Raw genomic sequence first — 23,305 nt, 5'->3', positions numbered from 1 at the left:
GTGCTGGACTGCTGAGCCACAACCCAAGCCCCTCAAAACTTCTTTTGACTGTAATTATGGCTGAAATAATTATTCTGTTTAAGATTTGTATTAACTAAAGAGACTAATGAACTGCTATTAATATATAAAAACATATTGCAATGGGACTGGGGCTGGGGCTGTAGCTCAGTAGCAGAGCACTTGCCTAGCATGAGTGATGCACTGGGTTCGATCCTGAGCACCACATAAAAATAAACAAATAAAATAAAGGCATCTGTCCATACACAACTACAAAAATTTAAAAATATATGTGTGTATATATATAGCAAATTATGAAATAGTGCTAGCAGTACAGTGTAGCTATAGGCTTAAATTCATAATAAAATACTCCTCATATCCCATCATACCAACACACCAAAATAAAAAGACTTAGAAAGGAATATGAGAAAAATGGCAGTCACCTTGCTGCAAGAAAGTGAGAAACCTACTTTTGCTACTCTTATCACAACAGAATAAGTTATGAAAATTCAAGTAATTAATCAAAATGAGGTTTCCACATCAAATAGAATTGTTGGTCTTTCCATTATCAGTTAACTGAAAAAATAAGATTTGAAGGAATTGGTTGATTTTGACCAACAAAGGTTCACAACATAAACAGCTTCTCCCCAGCAGGGAACAAAGAATACCCAGCACCCAGATCTTGGTTTCTAAATACTATTCTCCAATAAGATGAACCAGAGACCCACAGACAATGGCTGGTTTGGTGGCAGCAGCAGGGGAAGCACCAGGTGAGCCTGTGGAATCCAGTAACACCAGAAAGTAAGAAAGTGCTCAGACACAAAAGAATAGGGGGATGGCACAGGATTATTACCAAACACATAAGATCTCTTTAATCAAAGCTGGAAAATCTGAGTAACATGGTATTATATTATGAATCCATGTACAAAACAAACCTACATATGTCCCTACTGATTAAAAAAAATTAAAAATAAGTGGAGGAAAAGAAAAAAATCTACAGAATTCTAAATACTATATATAGTTATTTTCACCCTACACACTACCTTAAGGGTAAAGAAGATTTAGTGACTGGTTTCAAAATAAGAAACAAGAGTATGACGAGGAAAAAAGTAACTTTACAGTGGAGAAACTTGGCGAACACTACTTTAAGTAAACAAACATTAACATCACAAATAGCATCCTGTGGATCTCAAGACAGGATGCAATGATATAATAAAACTTGACACATTACATTGAGAAGGGCACTTCACCTCTGATATTTTTTTCTAAACCCCATAATGCAGTCTAATCATGAGAAAAAAACATCAGATGAAATAAAACCAAAGGCTGTTCTACAACAATGACCAGTACTCCTCAAAATCATTAAGATCATGGAAAAGAGAGAGACCATGAAACTATCATAGAATAGGAGAAGCTAGGCAGACGGGACAGCTGGATGCAATGCAGCACCTGATCTGTACAATGGAAAAGAAAGAAGATATTAATAGAAAAAAATGAAGAAACCCAAATACAGCAACCTGCCAATGTCAATTTCTTAGCCTGGACAAAAGTACTGTGGCAAATGAAGTGGGTCATAGGATGTTGGGTTTGCTTTTTGTTTGTTTCTGTACAATCTCTTATCTGTTTGACAGGTATAATAAATTTATTTATTTATTTATTTATTTATTTATTAGTATTTATTTATTAGTAAAGTTATATGATGTCTGAAATTAGCTTTATAGCTTAAAAGGGGCAAAAGAAGAGCAAACCAGGGGATTTCTGAAACAAGATGGCAAAATCCCAAGAACTGCTGAGGTTTAGCCTGGGAAAGTGAGGGTTTCTTATACTATTCTTTCACCTTTCCCATATATTAAATTATTTGCACAAGAAAAAAAGATCTTAAAAAAAAAAAACATTTAAAATGTCTGTGGTTCAGCCTGCCGTCTTAATCTCTTTAAATAAGCCATATCTCTTTGCAATGCTTAATGACTTTTGTGAAGTTTGGTAAACTGTTAGGGAACATACTACATATGAAATTATGTTAAATAAAATTCTTAAGGATCACCAAAACAGACATAAAGTTTGTAAGCACTTCATTAGTTAGGTGGCAAAAGATAGCTCAGTATTTTTCTGAATGATACTTAACTAGTCTCCTACGAATACTGTGATTGCCCATCCAGGAAGTTAATCCATTTCTTGGTGAATAAGAAAGCCAAGGACAAAGTGGCTGATAGCTATGAAGGCTGATAGGTTGGTGCAACAAAGGAGAAATGCATTCTTAACCACACCTTGAATGTATTAAATTATGGCCAACAGAGTTTCAAAACTGGATATAAAAATGAAACTAAACAAGTCTTCTGATACATTATCATCTCTAATGGCCAATTTACAAATCCACTTTCCCAGGGACCTTAATTGTAAGAAGGTGAGGGCTTAAGAGGGTCACTGCACATGTACACATCTGCACATACACACGCCTTCCAAAGAATAAGGTAAAAAAAAAAAAAGAAAAGATATAATATAAACATTTAAGAAAAAAAAAAAGATAAGACACAGTACTTGGAAGAGAAATTCAAGAGACCAAACATGAAGAAGATAAAAAACAATGGAGGAAAAAAAAAGATGAAAGACAATAATTAAGATTTTTATTCAACCTGCCTGCTCTAAAGACAAGTGTCTGCAGACCTAAAGGGTCACAAAGAAAGAAGGTGGATTGATAAGAAGTACACATTGAGTCATGCCCCAGCAAAATTCCTAAATTCCCAAGATAATTAAAACGAAACACAATTTTTCAGAATAAAAAGCAAGGTTATTATTACAACCATCAGAAATGCATCAACTGCTTATGAAAAATCATCTAAGCCCTTGTGGTCTTAAATAGAGGCCTTTTTCCTCTGGGGTAGAGCTGTTCAGTAGTTCAAAAGGCATGAGGAACCCATTTCTATTCTGTCTTTTCATTGTACTCACCATGACACTTTTGTCAACTCATTCTCTTGCAAAGTAGACTCTATACTATAGTTTCAAATATTGTGTCTGCTGTCTTCAAGCTTTTATCCCAATTAAAAAAAAAAAAAAAGAAATCCCCCAAGTCTCCAGCACACCTTACTTTACACCTCACTACACCTCATCCTAGCTAGAAGTAGGAAGAGACAGCATATACTGCCTCACAGTGAAGGACAGGTTGTTAGGAAAGAGACACCATGGAACCAACTACAATCTACCATAAATACAAAGGAAGCATAATCAAAATGGAATCACACATGTTATTACAAAGAAGAGATCCAGGGTCATAGCAAAAAAACAATAAACTGGGAACAAAGGAAAGAGAACCTAAGTACTACTCACTGATCTGAGTGAGAAATATTTGAGGATAAGTAAAAATTCAGTGATAATTATACCACCATAACCTTTCTAATGAAAACATTGAATCATTCTAACCAAATAATAAGTGAATCAGAGCAGTACTGAGACCTCCTGCTAAGGACGGATGAAAGAAAAGTAGAAGTAATGGGAAATAAGCCATTTCATGTATGAGTAGTTACATCAGAATTGATGGTCTGGGTACACATAGATATCATTGAGCAAGGATCTGCAAAAGAAGGAAAATTCTCATCATGGTCTAAGACAAAAAAGTAGCAAACCAACAATAAAAATTAAAAAAAAAAAAAGTAGCAAACATTTCAGCAAAACCAGCAGATTACAAGAGGAAAATGAGGAAGCCAAAGTGCACCAAAGGTCCATCCAAATGGGAGGAGAAAAGGAAAGGAAATTAGAGTTTTCATAGGGTTATTTTGTTTTCAAAGATTTCAAGAAAAGTGGCTGGGATTGAGGCTCAGCGGTAGAGCACTTGCCTAGCATGGGCGGGACCCAGGTTCGATCCTCAGCACCACATAAAAATAAAGACATTGTGTTGTGTCCATCTACACCTAAAAAATAAACGTTTGAAAAAAAAGATTTCATGAAAAATATAATCTCAATAAAAGCAGTTGTGTATCCATTCAGCTACTGAGCTCCATACAACCCAGGACATCCCATCTAAGAGGGGTCGATTCACATTGCACACAGCAAAGTTTTGCATGTTGCTGAAATGTTCTACTGATGACAGTGCATTACAACCTTTTCAAAGAATGGTGGTGTCTTAAGGAAGTCATGTGTTTTCTTTCTCACCTAATAGCATTATTTGAGGGCTGGGTTGTGGCTCAGTGGTAGAGCACTTGCCTAGCACATGTGAGGCTCTAGGTTTGATCCTCAGCACCACATTAAAAAAACATAAATAAAAATAAAAGTATTGTGTTCATCTACAACTATGAATAAATAAATATATCTTGTTGGGTATTGTGGTCACAGTGGCGAAAAGCTAAGACAACGTCAGATACAGTATACAACAAAGGACTTGTTCAGAACAGTATTTCTAACTTTAATGCTTTCACAGTCTTGAAGCCTTTTTTTTTTAAATAAGTAAAAGAAAAGAAAAAGACTACAGAGAATTAAATATATATATGCATTACTAAAAGTCATGAGAGCAAAACCAAGGAAAAGCATGTTATAATTGGTGAATAAATCCAAAAGATTTTTATAAAAATGTGTAAGAGTATTAAAGCAAGTTGTAGAACATTTAAGAGGAAAAATAATATGAGATATAAGAAACCACACATGTCAACAGAACAAATATAATGATTTAATGAGACTATTACATGTTATCCTGAGGCAAAAATTAAAAAAATAATAGCCTAAAGCAAAGGGGCGGCTTCACGCATAGTTGTTCTCTGTCAGCCTTGGTCAACACCACCATGCTCTTTGACATCACCATCAGTGGTGGGCCCTTGGGCCTTGTCTCCTTCAAGTTGTTTGCAGACAAAGCCCCAAAGACAGCTTTATTCAAGAAAATTGTCATGTTCTGAATACTCGAGAGAAAGGATTCAATTATAACAATTCCTGAATTCAAAGAATTATTCCAGGATTTATGTGTCAGGGTGGCGACTTCACCATCTACAGGAAGAAGTCTGATGAGGAGAACTTCATCCTGAAGTGTACAGGTGTAGGCATCTTGTCTATGGCAAATGCTGGGCCAAACACAACAGTTCCCTGTTTTTCACCTGCACTGCCAGACTGGGTGGCTGGATGGCAAGCATGTGGTCTTTGGCAAGGTGAAATAGGGCATGAATACCATGGAAGCCGTGGATTGCTTTGGGTCTGGGAATGGCAACACCAGCAAGAAGATCGCCATTAGCAACTGTGGGCCATTCCAATACATTTGACTTGTGTTTATCTTAACCACCAAACCATTCTGTCTGCAGCTCAGGAGAGCACTCCTCCACCCCATCTGCTTACAATATCCCATAATTTTTGTGCTCTCCCTACAGTTCTTTGGGTTCCATATTTTCCTTATTTCCCTCCCAACTCCTGCTAGAGTTTAAAGTTTATAATTATAAAATAAAAACTAAATAACAAAAATAAATAAATAAACGGCTAATTTCCTAGCTAAAACTTGGTGGAAAAACAAAGTTAAAAATGTTAAGGGACTAATACATAGAAGAAACTGTCAAAGAAATTAAATATATATCACCAAGGGACAAAAATAAGGCCATGACACACAAGTTCACATTTGTTTTTAAGGAAGTGAAGCTCCAATTACAGTTCATGAAAAGTAATGAATACTTTCTCAATTTATTTACATAACCACCAAAATGTTTATTCAAACATTTTATATAATTAGTGTGGTGGCACATGCCTATAATCCCAGCCACTCAAGAGGATGAGGCAGGAGGATCATGAGTTTAAGGCCAGGCTCAGCAACTTAGTTCAAGACCAACCTCAATAACTTAGCAAGACCCTGTCTCAGAATAAAATATAAAATGGACTGGGGATATAGCTCACTGGTAAAGCACTCCTAGGCTCAATTTTCAATTTTTAAAAAAAGCAATCTTGTATAGATCAATCCCACTTACAAATATAGATGTAATATTCTATATGTTATTATAATTTTGCAAATAAAATGAATCAACTTACACAAAAGTAATAAATTATGAAAAATTAGACTTTGTTCCATAATGCAAGGATAGTTCAATGCCAACAAATCTTACAATACAACCATTTATAACTGTCAACTGAAGGAATAAATGGATGATTTATCAGGATATGAAAAAGTACCTACAATAAAATTCAATGGCATTTAAAAAAAAACTAAGACATTTAAAATAGTTATAGAAAGAAAATTTTATATGTTGAAAGACTTACAAAATCATTGTTTTTGAGCCCAAAATTGAACTTACAAAACAACAAGAGGAACTTAACTTCATTACGTAAGATTCCAGTGGGTAGCCCCATTACAGAGAAACAGGATATTGCATTTGGCTAAAATAATAAAAAGGTGAATAATCATAAAAGCAGATAGGAAATAACAAGTAGAACAGTGGTTGCCAAAGGCTCAGGTTAGGGGGAAATAAGGAGTTGTTGTTAAACAGGTTCAGAATTTCAGTTTTATAAGATGAAGCAGTTCTAGAGATATGTTTTACAACAATATGGACACAATTAACACTACTGACCTTCATACTAAATATGGTTATTTAGATAGCAAATTTGGGGGCTAGACTGTGGTAGAGCACTTGCCTAGCATGTGTGAGGCACTGGGTCAAATTCTTTGCACTGCATATAAATAAATGAATAAAATAAAGGTTCATCGACATCTAAAAAAATTTTTTAAAAAGAATACAGCAAATTTTTTTAAACTTCAAGTCTAAGAACATGCTTTTTATTAAAAAAAAAAAAAAAGCAAGAAAACCACTAAAACTTTGGCAAAGTTGTAAAAACTAAATGTGGACTAGCAAAACAACTTAGTATTCCAAGAAGACACACATGGCAAGACAGTCCCCAGGCACTCAGTCACTATATGCACTAACATCCTTCAGGTGCTGAGATAAAAGATAAGAAAATAACAAGAGACCTAAGAGAGTCCCTCCCTTGGAAGTACTGGCATGCAGGTAGGGATATACCACTTGAGCACAAGCACAAAAATTGGCCTCACGCCGGACACTACTATTAAATGAAGCCAAGTCATATGCCACAGAGAAGGGGACAAGAAATAATTCTGACTCTTCCAAGTAAAAGTAGACTGCTGCTAATGGAAGAGATGACATTTGTCACAAGGAGGGAGACAGAAGAAACTCTGCCTGTCACTCTCCCCAGAGAGAGAAGAGTATGTGGAGGGAGATATCAAAATCACACACATTCTACTCTGCACTGAATACTAGGTAAAATTCATTGCTTCTAAGTGAAGGCAGGAAACTCATTCAGGTTCAGAATCTTGCAGTAACACACAAAAAAAGATTTCTGCCATATGCATAAAGGGATAGGAAACGCAATTGCTCAAAAGTCTGCACTTTAAGGCAAAGGTTGGCTACCACAGGGAGAAAGCACAGGAAGGCTGACAGGTCCCAACTCCAGGCGTAGGTAAACAGGACCTTTGACTGCAGTTGGTGTATGAGAATTTAGGGCACAGGCGTGTATACACACACACACACACACACACACACACACACATGAACCCACTTAGATTAAGGATAAGCAGAAGTAAAAGTACAGAGATCCCAACCCAAGTCCCATATCACTAGAGTTCAGGGATGGCTGAATAACAGGAAGACTGAAAAAGAGATCTCTATGGCAGTCGAAGTCTTGTAAGACTCAAGGTAAAAACAAAGCATTCCTAGAAGAACTTGAAGTCTCTGGTGAGCTAACAGTTCAACAGCAACAGCAACCTCAGCAAATATGCATATCTGTCCCTCCCCCATCCTCTGACACTAACACACATTACTGAATAAAAGGCACGTTCAGCCAGGTGCAGTGACTCACACCTGTAATCACAGATACTCAGGGAGTCTGAGGCAAGAAGATCACAAGTTCAAGACAAAACTCAAAAACATTTTTTTAACCCTACCAAGGTAAAAAATAAATAAATTAAAGGACTAGGGATACAGCTGAATGGTGCAATGCCCCTGGTCTCAATTCCGGTAAGGGTGGGGAAGCATGTCCATTTTTCAGCATAATAATTATTCTCAATCTCTCCTGTTCTATTAAGACACAGAAACAAAGCAAGGAAAATTACCCACTGTCAAGAGATAAAGCTGTCAATACAGTCAGACCTTGAGATGGCAATAATGTTCAAACTATAACTAGAGACTTTTAAGATAACTATGATTAAAATCTAAAAGGATCTAGAGGAAAAACAGCATGAACAGAAAATTCAGAAAGGAGTAAAAAAATTTAAAAACTCTTATGAAAATGCTAAATAAATAACTTTATGTCACCGATGAAGACTTCTTTTACTGAGCTTATAGCTCAACATGAAGAATTACTAACCTTGAAGGTAAACTGACAGAACTCAAACTAAAAACTAAGAAGATGGGGAAGGAATACAGAGGAGCTAAGATCAGTGGAACAATACAAATCAGTCTAATATACTTGTAAATATATTAGTCCCAAAGAAGGAGGGAGGGGGTCACAGGAAATGTTTGAAAAGAGATGGCATAATAATTTATGAAAAAAAAATAGGAAGGACAGCAAACTACAGATAAAGCAGCTTAGAGAACACAAAGGAGGACAATCACAAATGATAATACATCCATCCACATCAGACTGAAATTGCTGAAAACCAAACTTAAAGAAAAAGTCCTCAAGGAAGCCAAATGGGGGAGAGGGATGAAGGGGGCAGGGGACATTACATTTAAGGGAACAAAGAATGTCAGAAATCATCTCTTCATGACTACGTAAAACAGAGGATAACAGAGCAACATCTTTTAAATAATAAGAAAAAACTGTCAATCCTCACTTTAATACCCAGCTAAAATATTTCAGAAACAAAGACCAACACATTTTTTCAGACAAGTAAAACCTGAGAAAAGTCACTGCCTACAGACCTGCACTGTAGGAAATACTGAAAGCACTTCTTTGTTTTGTAGTGGCTGTTGTTTTTTTTAGATAGAGTTTCACAATGTTGCCCAGGCTGGCCTCAAACTCTTGGGCTCTAGCCATCTTCCTGCCTCAGGCTCCTTAGTGCCTGGAACTACAGGCATCTGCTAATAAGTTCAACTTATGATACTAGAGAGAAAGTCTATGTATAAACAATGAAATAACTCTGGAACTAGCAAAAATGTGAGTATATATTAAGAAGCGCCTTCTTTTTACAATTCTTAATTTCTTAAAGGTAAGTTACTGTTAAAAACAATAGCTAGAAAATGTCTAGTTTCTAACACATATAATATATAAAGAACAATGAGAAAAAATGGCAGTATCCTCTTACAAGATTCTGACATCATACAAGAACCCACAAAATATTATTGAAGGAAGAATGTATAAAGTTAATGATGTATACTAAAAATTCTATGAACCACTGAAAATATAAATCAAAAAGATGCAACTAATATGCCAATTGTGGAGATAAAAATAGAATACTAAAAAATATGGGGCTGGGGTTGTAGCTCAGTGGTAGAGGGCTCGCCTCGCACTTGTGAGACCCTGGCTTGGGTTCGAGCCTCAGCACCACATAAACATAAATAAGTGAAATAAAGGTATTGTGTCCAACTATAACTAAAAATAAATATTTTTTAAAAAGAATACTAAGGTCTGGGGATGTGGCTCAAGTGGTAGCGCGCTCGCCTGGCATGCATGCGGCCCGGGTTCGATCCTCAGCACCACATACAAACAAAGATGTTGTGTCTGCCGAAAACTAAAAAAATAAATATTAAAATTCTCTCTCTCTCTCTCTCTCTCTCTCTCTCTCTCTCTTTAAAAAAAAAAAGAATAGTAAAACATAATCCAGCCAAAAGAAGATAAGAAAAGACAAAATAGAAGAAAAGAACACATGAAATAAATAGAAAACAAATACCAAGTTAAAGATAGAAATCTAACTATACAAAAATTTTTATAAATTTTAAAAATTTAAATTTAAAAATTATATGTGAATGACCAAGTATTCTACATAAAAGTGAGAGATGTTAAGATAATATTTTAAAAAGTAACATCTAAATTTATGTTGTCTATATGGGAAAAAGTTACATTACATAATGATAAAGAGATCAGGTCACCAGGAAAACACAGCAATTGTATATATGTGTGTGTGTGTGTGTTTTCCCAGTAACAAAGCTTCAAAATACAAAAACAGATAAAACTGAAATAAGAATCAAATTCACAATTGGTATTTCAATACTTAAGCCCTTCTTTTCCAATAACTAAAAGAATAAGGAGTCAAAAAACAAAATGATTATTTAGAGAACATCTGAACAACTTTTTAACCAATTGGCCTGACATTTACAGATTTCTTAACCTAATAAGGTAGATACATTGTTTTCAATTGCACATGTAATAATCACCAAAATAGACCATATTCTAGGCTGTAAAGTAAATCTCAGTATTAAAGGATTGAAACCACAGAAAGTATGTTTTCTAAAAACCAAGAAACTCAACTAGAAATCAATAAAAGACATCAGAAAAATCCTCAAATGCCTGAATACAAGCAACACAATTCTAAATAATCCAGGGTCAGAGAAGAAATCACAACAGAAATTTAAAAATATATTTTGCTGAATAAAGACTTAAGAGAAAAAATAAAAACTACTGACAATTACCTCCCATTAAAAATAAATATATCCTTAACAAAATATTAGAAAATCACACCCAATTCTATTTAAGATAATCCATCAGAATCAAGTAATTTTATAAAAGCAGTCCAAGTCTGGTATAACAATCAAAAATCAACTAGTATAAATTCATTACATGAACAGATTAAAAACGAACACTATATATGTCAATAGATAAAAATTAACCAAAAACTATGAGGTATTTAGAAACAAATTTAAAGAGAAAATGGCCATCACAAAAAAATAAAATGTTCTTGAAGTATAAAAAGTAAGACACCGAGCCAATGGAAAGCCATCCACATTCTTGAACTGGGATAATATAACACACTGCTAATAACATCAAAATGTTAATTATCTCAAGATTATATACAATTTAACATAATCTCAATTAGAATAATTATAACAGGGTTTCATATATTTTTCCCCAAGGGAGGTGGCAGCATGCATAACATATTCTTTTACACGTGAACAGATAACTAAGAAAAAGTCTGGGACTATGAGACGTAAGAGAACATAAGACACAACAAATTTGGAAGTTATATTCTGTTGAAAATGACGACACAATGGTATACATCTGAAAGGAAATTAAAAGGGATTCCCCCATTTATACTATACACAAGTTCCAAAGGGGTCAAAGATAAAACCAAAATGGAATGAAAAATTCAATCTGGGCATAGATTATATGTCCATTTTAGCAACAGAGTAAACCTTAAACAAAACAAGGCACCAAAGAAAGAAGCAATTATGTAAACATTTTAAATGTTATATAGCAAAGGTGCCTTATGAACAGGAAAGAGACAAAAGATCAGTTTATGAAAAAACAATCTGCCATGCAGATGTCCGATGTTTAGTGGCTCTAGAATATAAAGAATTCCCACAAAAGAACCACCACCCAAGAGGAAAAAAAATGAACAAAGGATATGAAAAGACAATTCTTAGAACAATTCCAATTTTCTTATAGACTTAGGAAAAGATGTTCAACATCACAGCAATCAGGAAATAGTAATTAAAGTGAAAATTAGATACAACTACACAATCATCAGCCTGAAAAAGTATCACCTACTGCTGAGAGAATCTAAGGGAAGGGTATTTACCTGCATTGCTGGTAAACATGTGAACTGTTATATCCTTTTCAAAGCAATGTCACACCATTTATGAAAACTAATATCACATGTGCAGCTAGAGTGATAATACTATTCCTGTGAATCTATCCCATAGATCTATTCATGTGTGGCTATAAAGATATTACCACATTGGCTTTAGTGGCAATAACCAGAAGCAAGGTATCAACCATCAGTTAATGTATGATTGAGTAGACTGGAATAACTGTACCTTAGACCCTTAAAATACTATGCAATTTTTTTAATGGATTAGAGCTGGAACAGCCGAGTATGATTTTCCTTATGCAGTACTGAATGAAAAAGAGTTTAAAAACAATCTTGCTGTAAGAGATAACAAAAAAAAAAAAAACTTGTATGTGAACATGTTCCTAATACTTATAGACATGGAGAAAAATATACAAGTATACCCAAGAGTTCCAATGACATGAGTTATAGATGAATGGAATGCTATTGTTGGCTAAAGGAAAAAGCAGAGCTAAGTAAAAGAGAAAGGAGAATGCTAAAAATGAATCTTAACGCCACCATAAAAGAGTACACACTTTTGTGAGAAAGATATATTTGTAAACACCACCCATCAAAATGAGTTTCTGCCAACAAAGCTTATTTCCTAAAATCTCTAGTTGCATTCCTTTGAAAAACTGGAGTCAAAAAAGTAAAAATAAATTCACATTTAAATACCATAAATACCTATCTATAAATTGATTGGAAACATTAAATGAGATAATGCCTCTTTAAAATGTATCAAACACATCTAATGTACAATAAATGTGCCAAACAGTCTTTGAAAGAAAAAGAACTTAGAGATATATGTGCATAAATGGAAAAAAGATTTTCTGATAAGATTAAAAGCACTTTAAAAAGACTGAAGCATAAATTTAAAAATATCTAGGCTACTTTTTAGGCACATTAACAATCTAAAAGAAGAAAATAAACTGAACCAGAATATATACTAGGTTGGCCCTTCCTTTGAGCTCAGCAACACTGCTGTATTCCTGATCTGCCTGTAATTCAAAACAAAACCCATATATTATAGACCTTCATATTCTCTGCCTTTAGCACAAGCCCTGGCACTTGGAAAGTAATGACCATCTCCCTAATTTCCTTCAGAGTATGGATGTCTCTAATTGCACAATGCCTTCCAGAGCTGATTATGTTGAGTTTTTAAATGCCTCTTGTTAGTGCACCATGGAAGGAGATAAGAATTCATCCAATATTCACTAGCATCTCATATGAACTAGAAAAGAGAAGATGACACCTGTTTTGTGCAATGTGCTCTTTCAAAATTTCAGCTTATTGAGACTAAGTAAAAAGTTAAGTAAAGTCAGCAGTAGAGTGAAATGGGAACAAAAACTGGTTGGCAGTTAGGGTTCTAGTTATGACCGAACTGCTTTCCAGTTTATTTTACCTTCTCTTGAATATGCTCATCAGTAAAAGGAGTAACATGAGTCCCATCCACCTTACACAATTATCCAACTAAAACCACCCTGTGAACCACCAAGCATTAAGCAATTTTTTGGTTACTCCATTTCTCAAGTACTCAAAACTATACTAATTTCCAAGATATTTATAATTAAAATACAAGGTAACTGCTGCAGCCTAGAGCCTTGGTATAGCATGATCCACAGTACTCTAATCCCACCATGCTCAACAGCAGGCTCATTATAAAATAAGAAATCCATGAATGCTTTTATATATACTCATTAAGTGTCCATTGCTCTCCATATAATCTCTCTAAATGAAGTATTTTGTATGTTTGCCAAAGTTTCTTATATCCACATTTAAAGTGGAAGAGCTAATGCCTATTCCAGAGGATGTCACCCTTGAAATATCCCTCCACTTTAAAGTTACTTTCTAAATATCCCCTCTGACAACACTTGTGATCAACTGCAACTGGTTGGGTTATCAAGTTTGTCCTCCATTGTTCTTTAAAAAATTCTCATTCCTATTTTTAAAGTTTTTGGATCAAGGCAAATGTTCCTAGTAGGAAAAAAATAAAATATACATCAGAGCCCATCAACAACATGAAAGAACTTCCATTAGATATAAAGTATGTTTGTTGAAATTTTACTAATCAGTTATCTTTATTATTTTTTGCTTTTATAGCCCAAATAAGTCTCTTCTAAACTCATTATTGGCCCTACTGGCAACTACATCCTAGGATCTAATTTTGGAAAAGAAAATCTTCTGGTAATATCACAAATGAGAAAAGTTTTTGGCCAAACATTATAGAGCCATCAGTTCTAAAAGATAACAGAAAAAGTAGTTGAAAATCACCATGGTTTCCAAAATGTTTCTAGTTTGCATTCACCTGTTTGCAAATTTGCTTTACTTTTGTATAAAAAAGTAAACTTTATCCATAAAAGACTTTTGTCACATATCTACTAAAACCTTGAAACCCTTGATTTCCTAGATATGAACACTTTTCTTCCCATGGACTTTGATTAAACAATTTCTAGCACCTGGTCTACTAACCACAAATTATTTTGTATTATACTTTTCCACATAAGTCTTACTTTCCCTTTTTGATTTTCAGCTTATTAATGATGAAGTCTTACCTATGTTTTTACAAGATTCCATATACATCGGTGCTAAAAAAGCTTTGGTCAAATGGATAAGTGCAGCATTTTTTACAAAAATAATGTTTTATTACTTTTATAACTCTCACCATAATAGCTCCAACACCTAGCAATATGGATATTATCCAGAATTTATGGATCTACTATTATCACTATTGTGCAACATCCTGTAGTAGTTACCCTCTAAAATAAATTTTTTGATTAGGTCTCATAATTTTTTAGTACATGTATCAGCAAGCTTCTGTATATAGGTAAATACTGTAGTAAATATATCCTAGTAAATGTAATAAACCAATAAAATCTACAACCAATAAAGTAATATAGACAGTAAATAATATTTATTTGTATAATATTCCCACTTCTGCTATATTCTATACCATCATAATAGAACATTATAATTAATGCCAGTTGAAGATGACAGTAATACAAGAGGAAAGCTCAGGGTTTTCTAAAGTTCAAATCTCTGTAAAATAGCTATTGACCATGCCTTTATTATTTAGCTTCACACATAACCTGCTTCCACATCTATAAAGCAAAAACCATAATATAGCAAATAAAATAACACAGATATCATAATATATGGTAAAATAAAAAATAAATCATAATATAGAACAAATAGTATATATGACCTATATGTTTTAAGACCATGATATATATCATAGGGTGTGTGTGTGTGTGTGTGTGTATGTGTATATATATATAAAATATGCTGTAGATATATACCATATGACATAAATGTTAATGAATATTTGTTGAATAATGAAAGATATTTGTTGAATAATGAAATAATCTCAAATTTTACATAGTACACTTCTGAAAACTCGTACAAAACCCAAATATGTAGCAGTCAAGGGACTAGACTTATGTTTTAGAGATTAGTCTCACAGACAAAAAGGAAATTACAAAGCCCATAATGATATGCATTCTATTAAATAAAGTCATTAAAAATATCTGTATGGCGTTTTGTCTGTTCTATAATTTTATTATTTTTCACAATTCATCAGCTCAACTCCATTAAGCACTTTCAGTGAAGACTTACCACTTTCAGCACACTGAAGGATTATTGCCTCAATTGTGTATCAAGTTAATAAATGGTGTTCTTCATAACTATAAGCAACGCTTTCGTTTTTCCCTTTTTTCTGTTCATTTTATTAAAATAAGAAAGATAAAAAGCAAGAACATTTTCAAATAATTTTTTAAATTACTACCAAAATATCAAAGTAAGGGGGCGCTGTTACTTGGCAAGAAAGGTCCATCACAAAATAGTTCAAAAGATGGATTCACTAAATGATGATGATAAGTCAAAATTCAGTGTATAAAAGGAACTTTGGGATACCACCACAAACATACCACACACCAATTATCTGGAAGTGAACTATACAAAAGCCAAGGGTTACAAGTGCCTGTTTACTGAAGAATATATAGCAAATAAACTAACATGAAAAGTCCAGGTCCTAACTTCGGTACTATAGTGGCCACACAATAAAGAGTAGTTGTTTTATTTTATTGCTACTACTCATTATGAATGGCTGTTTTAAGAGAGTCATCATTATGATACAGCAAACTAATAGTTATTGAGCATTTAAAAACAGAGTTCTATACTAGAAGGTTTATGCACATTTTTATCTTCAAAAACATTCAGATGGATTGAGGTTGTGGATAGAGGTAGAGCGCTCACCTACCATGCGTGAGGCACTGGGTGCAATCCTCAGCACCACATAAAAATAAAATATTGTGTCCACCTATAACTAAACAATAATATCTTTTTAAAAAATTCAGATGTTGACATTGTTTGTTCTTATTTTCTTTTTTAATTACTAATGAGTACTGAAACTTGGAGAATTAACTTGCCCAGCTAGACAGCTAACAATTGGGTAATTTGAGGTTTATCCTGCACTGTTTGAGTCCACTACACTACAGGGCTTCTTTTTGCAGTAAGAAAAACTTTTTTTTTCTCCAGGAAAATGCAATGATTTTGAGGAATGGCTGGTAGAGTTGAATATCAGTCAATTTAACTAGAGATATATGACTTAGGTAGGAAAAGACTGTGAGAGTGGCATTTAGCTACTCAAAGGACAGTTTGTATGCACTATAATAGTTACTATTCCTCAATTTATTTTTCTAGTAAGTATTTTAGCACTTACTACATATCTGGCACCATGTTAGGCACCGTATTAGATGCCAGTGAAATAACTATGAAGACAACTCATTTCCTGCTTTCAAGGGGCTTCTTATTGGGAGGAACAAGGCACAACAACAAGCAATTAACACCAGAAGGAATTCACAGGTTATGGAGCCAGGGAACACAGGCTGGAACCCAGCATGTTCCTAAAGCAGGGGATAATAAATAAGAGTTCTGCAGAAAATAATGCTGATGTTTACAGTGATAGCTGTAACATGAACAGAATTGAGAAGAAATGTACTTGTGACACCAGAAGAGTCTAAATGAGTTAGACTGATGAGTTAGTATCAGTCTGCTTCTTTGCTCTTGTAAGAATAAAGTGTTTAGGCAGAGGGTTAAAAAAAAAAAAGTTTTTGTTTCTTTTTAACTGGAAAATATGTAGTGGGGAGAAATCACATAAATTAGTTATTATTTTCCTCAAACTTGCATGTGTAATGAAATGTGGGTGATGCTAAAATGTGTAACTATAAATAAAATGTGTTTAATAAATCTTCAAATAACCATTCAAGATCCCCATTCATCTACCTTTCTTTACTATGCACTATAAGCCATGTTTCAGACATACCAATTAAGAGAACCTTGACTTATCTGGGGAAGCTGCAATTCAATTCGCTGTACTAGCATATATCACAAATTTAATAATTCGATTTTTTCTTTTTTTAGGACATATTTAGGCACACACAGTGGCACACGCCTGTAATCGCAGCAATTTAGGAGGCTGAGGCAGGAAGATCCCAGGTTCAAGACTAGCCTAAGGCACTTCATGGGACCCTATCTCAAAATAAAATAAAGGGCTGGGGATATAACTCAGTGTTTGCCTATTTCATGTTCAAGGCCCTGGGTTCAATCCCCAGTACCACCAAAAAAAAAAAAAAATGTCTAGTGATAGAAGCTTCAGTGGATTCCTTAAAAGGTAGTCTAGAGGTTTTCAATCTCTAATCATTGTTGGTACTTACTTTCAATTTTCTGTAAATGATTTTTTAAAAGGCACTTTTATGTATTTTATTTTTTTCCAAGTTTAGATACCTCACCTGCATTTTATAAATGTAACTAGTGAATGACTTTTATAGGAGCTATGTAGAAACTTTTTAACAGTGACTTTCTCAAGGTCACAGAGCAAATCTCTGGTGGAGACAGGAATGGAATTCATGACCTTTGACTGCCAGCAGTTTTCTACCCACACTCGGAAATTCCTTCTCCATAAGTGTAATTTATATGCTCACTTTGAGAAGCTGGAAAAGTCCATCCCTTTTGGTGGGGGGGGGACATTGTGGGAGGGACAAGGGAAGGACATGAGTAGTTTTCCTGTCAAATCAGCTGTCACACCAGTACTTTATAGTTTTACAAAGTGACATTTATCCACATTACCTTATTTAACCCTCACACAGTTAAGAAACTTGACGAAGGTCATCCAGACTTAGTAAGTGAGAGAGGCAGACTCAGCCTGAGACACTGCTGCCACAGAAGCGAGTCCTGCCTCTAGGATGCATGGTCTTAGAGGGAACCTGATTATGAAATGAATGGAGGCGTTTTTCTTTTTCATTTTTGACATTAATTGATCACGGTAACCTTTTATGCTTATTTTCTTTGCAGCAGGGTGTTTTTTTTTATGTTTTGTTATGAATGAGCTTTTTAATCTCAAAGTGAAAATAATGTTACTAAGCACAGAATTTGAAAAAAGATACTTTGTGTTTCCCCTTTCTCTTCATGTGTGGCTTTTTACTGTAATTATTAGTCAACATATACGGAATGAGCTGATATATATATAAAGACAGAGCATATAAAAACACATGCATAAATATACATAATACTAAATATACATAAAATAGTGAATATATGTGTACGTAGCATATACATACACATCATGCCAAAAATCCCCAGGAAAACCTGCATATACTATAAAATGCTGATGTTGCACTTGGGACACAATTTCTAGCTGTCAAAGCCGAAAGTATTTCTTATGGTAGCTTCCACGGGCTTTATTGGGGATGACAAAACTATCCCAAAGCTCTCCAACCAAGTGTTCCTTCTCTAGTTCCAGGCAGGAAGACAAATGCGAGGGTTTTCTGCTTACTCCCTCTATACAAATATTGCTTAGACCAGTCCAGTTAGTCCACTGGTAAATATACAAAAATACTTAAATAAATCAATTAATTAAAAAGATTAACATCAAAAGTATGACTTTAAGTTTAAAAAAAAAAAAAAAAACCACACCAGAGTAGAATTTTTTGGGTGAACGTTCTGTAATCTTGTACCAGACCAAAACAATTTTTTTATGGAGCAATATGACTAGTCAAGTAGCTACTTTATGACAATAAACACCCAAAACCGAAAAATCCTTTTGTAACATAATTACTGAGAATATATATAGAGAGTAACCATTTAATCCACAGCATGTGTTCTCCACCACAGGAACTCAGTAGCTGACATCAGATGGGGTGTGGCGGGTGTAGGCCCTGAAAATGAATTCTGGGGGGTTGAAGTCAGACAGCTAGCTCTCTGGCAGGCGCTGGGATCTAGAAACCAAGCAGGTCTGACAGGGCCAAAGGCAGTTGACCTTCTGGGCACAGGGCAAGGCCCATCTGTTTACTCCCATTCTGCTTCTGGGAAGAGTGTTGTGGTAGATGAGTTAAGGCTGTGGTTATAGGGTGTTGCCACTGACTTAATTTTAATATTTTCACCCTTAAATTTTGTCCACATTTAAAGCTGAATGATGTGTATAACTTGTAGGCTGAAAAAAAAATGTGTGGGTTTTTTTTTAAGTTTTGAGTTTAAAAAAAAAAGAAAAGAAAAGAAATGAACACTGAGCAAAAACAGATATTTCCAGTTCACTATCATATGGTATTTTCAAAATGTAAATGACACAGGCAACTGCAATCCACCTCAGAATTTATAAAAGTGAAAGTTATTTCCTCCACAAGAAAAGATAACAATGGTATCAATTTTAACAAAACTATTTTGAGATTTTTAGTGTTGCTCATTAATCAATATGCGAACAAGTGGGTAAACTTATTTATACCCAAAAAAAGAGTAAATTTGTAAGTTTCAAATGAGTTTGTGCCATTACTAATTTTGTACAACTATTTCACATTAATGCATAAAGTAGTTACATTTACAAACTTGACACTAAGAATACTGTTTCTCTCAAAATACAAAGAAAACAAATCATCTGACATCCCAATTTAATGTGATTCACAAAATATTACTTAATTTGTATAAATGCAAAATCCCATGTTTTTCATTTTACATGATGGAGAAAATGCCCAATGTTCAACTATTTAACAACACTGCCTCTCTGGGTAAGGTTACTCAAAACTCTTAATTAACCAACATTTCCAATTCAAAATGCCCTTAGTACAGGCCTGAAGGCCTAAGCACTTAAGTCATCTTTGCTAAAATAAAACACACCTATGTTTAAGATCAAATTATCCCATTAAGTTGATAACAGCCTGTTTCAAGATATAACATCTAAAACTCACTCTGAGGTTGTGAAAATGCATGTTTCCCTTCTCAGGAGACTAGAAGAAATCCCTGAGAAATACATATATTTTTACATGACCAGAACACTCTAAATATTCTAGGCTTGATGCATGCTCTCTGGACTGAACATCAAGCATCCTGACTTGTTCTCCCCTGGGCCTGGAAGAGTGAATGCACTGTTTGCAGACCCTTCCCTGTCAGTACAAGCATAAACTGCAGCAGTAGTAAACAACCACCAGCCAAGAGTTGCGAAGGTCAAGGTCTCAAATGCTATACAAGGGCCATTTCCTCCCAAAAGACATTCATTTCTTGAAAAGAAACTTTGAGGGTAGGGGAATATTAAGGGCTCATTAGCACAACAATTTTCATTCAACAAACTGTAATAAAAAGCATACCCTAATAAAGTTTAACTGACTGAAGTTTCTTTTAAGGATGCCTTACTAAATTGTAGGTATATAACTGAAGGACTTTAAAAATAAACAGAAATCCCTTAAGTATGTTTTGTTTAACCTGACATGTTAGTTTTAGTTGATGAAATTTTTATGTGAAAACATTCCAATTTTACCAGTTTAAGTACGAGTTGATAGAATAATAAATCTTTTTTTGAAATACATTACAAATTTCTGCCTATTCTTGTATTGCTCAAACTGCTTTCTCCTCAACTCAAAGGAGATTACTATACTCAATCTATATCATGACTGACCATGCTGCAGCAATAAAGATGTATCTTATGCAACTGAAATGTCTGTCCTTCAACATCCTATTTCTACTAAGATTCTACTATTAAAATTTTTCCAACCTAAAAGTATATCTCTTACTCATAGCCAATTTCTATGTGGTTTTTAAAAATGTAAACAACATGTGAATGAGGTCTGCAAATAGCACAACCAGGCTTTTTTTTTCCTTTGGAGGAGGGGGTTCCACTGTTGTAATGAAATGCCAAATCTAAAAGCATTTCTTAGAAGATGGCATACTCTAACTCTTCAAAGTGACCACTCCTATTCTCATCACAAGTGGCTGCTTGCTAAAAGCCACCAAATTTATTTCAAAGCATTTACTTATCTAAACAACTCCATCCTCCACTAAGAAAAGGGCACCGGAGGCGCGTCTAGGTGGATTTGCAGAATGACGTGTAGTTGATTGGCAGATGTCTACCGAAGCAACTAGATGCACATGCACTAAATGTAAATAGAGCTGCTAGATGTTACAGGGAAACCGAATATTAACGCTCAGTTAAAATATAAGAGCGCTCGGCAGAGATTCGATTAGCCAGTAGAATTATTTGAAACAATCCATACAGAACATACTTAAGCCATCTGTACAGTTAAATTAGAGAGCTGACAATATTAACCACACAAACTGTTTATCCAGATTACACATTCCGTTGTACTAATACTCTTTAACTCAACACAGTCAGCTTTTATCAGCTGAATTAAGGCTATTACTATTAAAGTATGCAAAACTCCAAGAGCAGGGTGAAGGGGGTTGGGAAGCTGCAGGGCATATAACAAAGGAATTGGTACTTTTTCCAAGCATTTGCCTCAAATGCACTGCGAAACAAAACTGTTGAATGCACCCCACCCTTTTCCCCAAAGATAAAAGTTTGCAAAGTTCTAGTAGGCAGTTCTTTACCCAACAAAAGCAGGATTGATTCTCCCAGTAGGGAAGCATCTAACACGAACACCAACTACGTCGCGGAGGTCAAGTCCGAGCCCTCGGAGAGAGCTTCTAAGGCAAGAAGTGGCTCCCAGGCCGGCTCCGCGGGCTTCCCGGCCCGGGTGGAAGCGCAAAGTTGCCCCTTGTCAACTCCGGCCAGGTCCCCCGTAATTGAAAATAACAGCCACGGGCCAGCCCCTGGCTACTTCCATGGATCAGGCACTGTGGCAAGTGACAGTTACACATCATTACGACCAGAGACAATAATGAATGTAGCACCAGGACCACTATTCATGCCAGCAGTGTCATCTCTGTCTTAACCCTTTCCCCTCCAGTCTCTCCAACACACACACACACACACACACACACACACACACACACACCACGGCCCCGGTGCGGCAGTTATTCATCCAACCCATTCTATTCCTGGGGGCCAACTACTTCCACCAGTTCCTCTCCGCCCCCCAATTCAGCCCTTGGGGTTTTATTTCTCATCCTTAGCAACTGTCAGGCAAACGCTGCAACCAACAATTCCACTAGGGGTAGAAAAACATTGGCTTAATTCACCTTACTTGCTAAGTTCTTTTTAAAATTTTAGGGGAGTGGGGGAAGTAACCTCCCTCTTTCTTCTCCACGAATCCGACCGACGCTACTTGCTTTGCAAAAGCATCACCCTTCCCCGGCCCCCTCCCGCTTCCCAACACTTTACCCTCTTTAAGAACACAGACCAACCAAAATGATTTAACTTGAGCAGATGACAGAAGGAAAATAAAACATGTTAAGAGAATACGGTCTGATTTGGGATGGCAGGAAAAAAAAAAAAAGAGGGGGTTGTTTATTTTGATAAGAAACGGAATCGGCACAGACCTGAACAGAAGCTGCAGAGCAGGAGAAATTGTTTTCTTTCCCTCACACAGAGTCCCCCTCTCGCTCGCCCTTTCTCTCACACGCGCGCGCGCGCACACACACACACACACACACACACACACTCGCACACACGGCGTCACCCGCGCACACTCACACGCACAAGCAGAGCCTCTCAGCTGCTCTCTGCAGTTCTCAGGAAATGAATGGGGGGCAACCCAGGGAACTGTTGTACTTGCAAATGACTTACCAGGATCACATGATGCGCTAAATGTAGGGTGGGCCGGTGGGTGGAGGCTGACGAGACGCGAGCCCCGGTCTAGCGTGGGGAGCCTCGCCAGGCCCGCATCGAATTACCCCGGGGCCCAGCCGAGGGGGTTGCAGGACGCCGCTTCTCCTCCCTTGCAGCCCGCAGCTCAGGAAACCGGAGAGGCGCGGGGGGTGGGGTGGGTGGGGTGAGATGGGGGGGGTGAAAACACCAAACCCCCAAACAAAAGAGCTCCGGGTCCTTCTCCCCAGAAACAAAGCCCCGCCGCTGCGGGCGAGCCCCGGGGTGGGGCCGAGGGCGGGGGCGGCGGCGGGGAGGGGCTCGCTCAGCAGGCGCTAAGTCGCTTTATTGCCATAAAATGGGGCCCCCGAGCCGCTCCGCCCGAGGATTAGGAGGCGGGCTCTGAGTGTGATGGTTGAAATCCCCTGTGGGAAACTAACCCCTCCCCGATCGCAGAGGTAGAAGGCAACACCCACTGCCCAGCCCTCGCCTCGCCGCCGGGGCCGCCGGCTGGGGGGTGGGTCCGCGGAGCCTCCACCCCGCCCCACCCC

At 36.2% G+C, this 23,305-nt stretch overlaps 1 protein-coding gene and 1 pseudogene across 10 annotated transcripts in view; one reads left to right on the top strand and one right to left on the bottom strand.

The window, feature by feature from the left end:
- Positions 1-5,234, top strand: part of LOC124096000 (peptidyl-prolyl cis-trans isomerase A-like) — a 41,523-nt pseudogene extending 36,289 nt beyond the window's left edge.
- The window catches only part of Klf12 (KLF transcription factor 12), a 438,833-nt gene extending 415,894 nt beyond the window's left edge, over positions 1-22,939 (bottom strand). For 6 of the 10 annotated variants that reach the window (XM_058580971.1, XM_058580972.1, XM_046449453.2 and 3 more), the window contains exon 1: positions 22,737-22,939. The gene's annotated coding sequence lies outside the window, so the exon portion shown is untranslated. The other 4 variants (XM_058580973.1, XM_046449455.2, XM_058580976.1 and 1 more) reach the window with 1 other exon arrangement.
- Between the last annotated feature and the right edge of the window lie 366 nt (positions 22,940-23,305).

Source organism: Marmota monax, unplaced genomic scaffold, assembly GCF_021218885.2.
Source record: "Marmota monax isolate L192 unplaced genomic scaffold, Marmota_monax_Labrador192_F-V1.1 WCK01_AAM20220418_F8-fsc00137, whole genome shotgun sequence".
In the NCBI taxonomy this organism is placed as follows: Eukaryota; Metazoa; Chordata; class Mammalia; order Rodentia; family Sciuridae; genus Marmota; species Marmota monax.
This window is presented reverse-complemented; position numbering and strand designations above follow the sequence as displayed.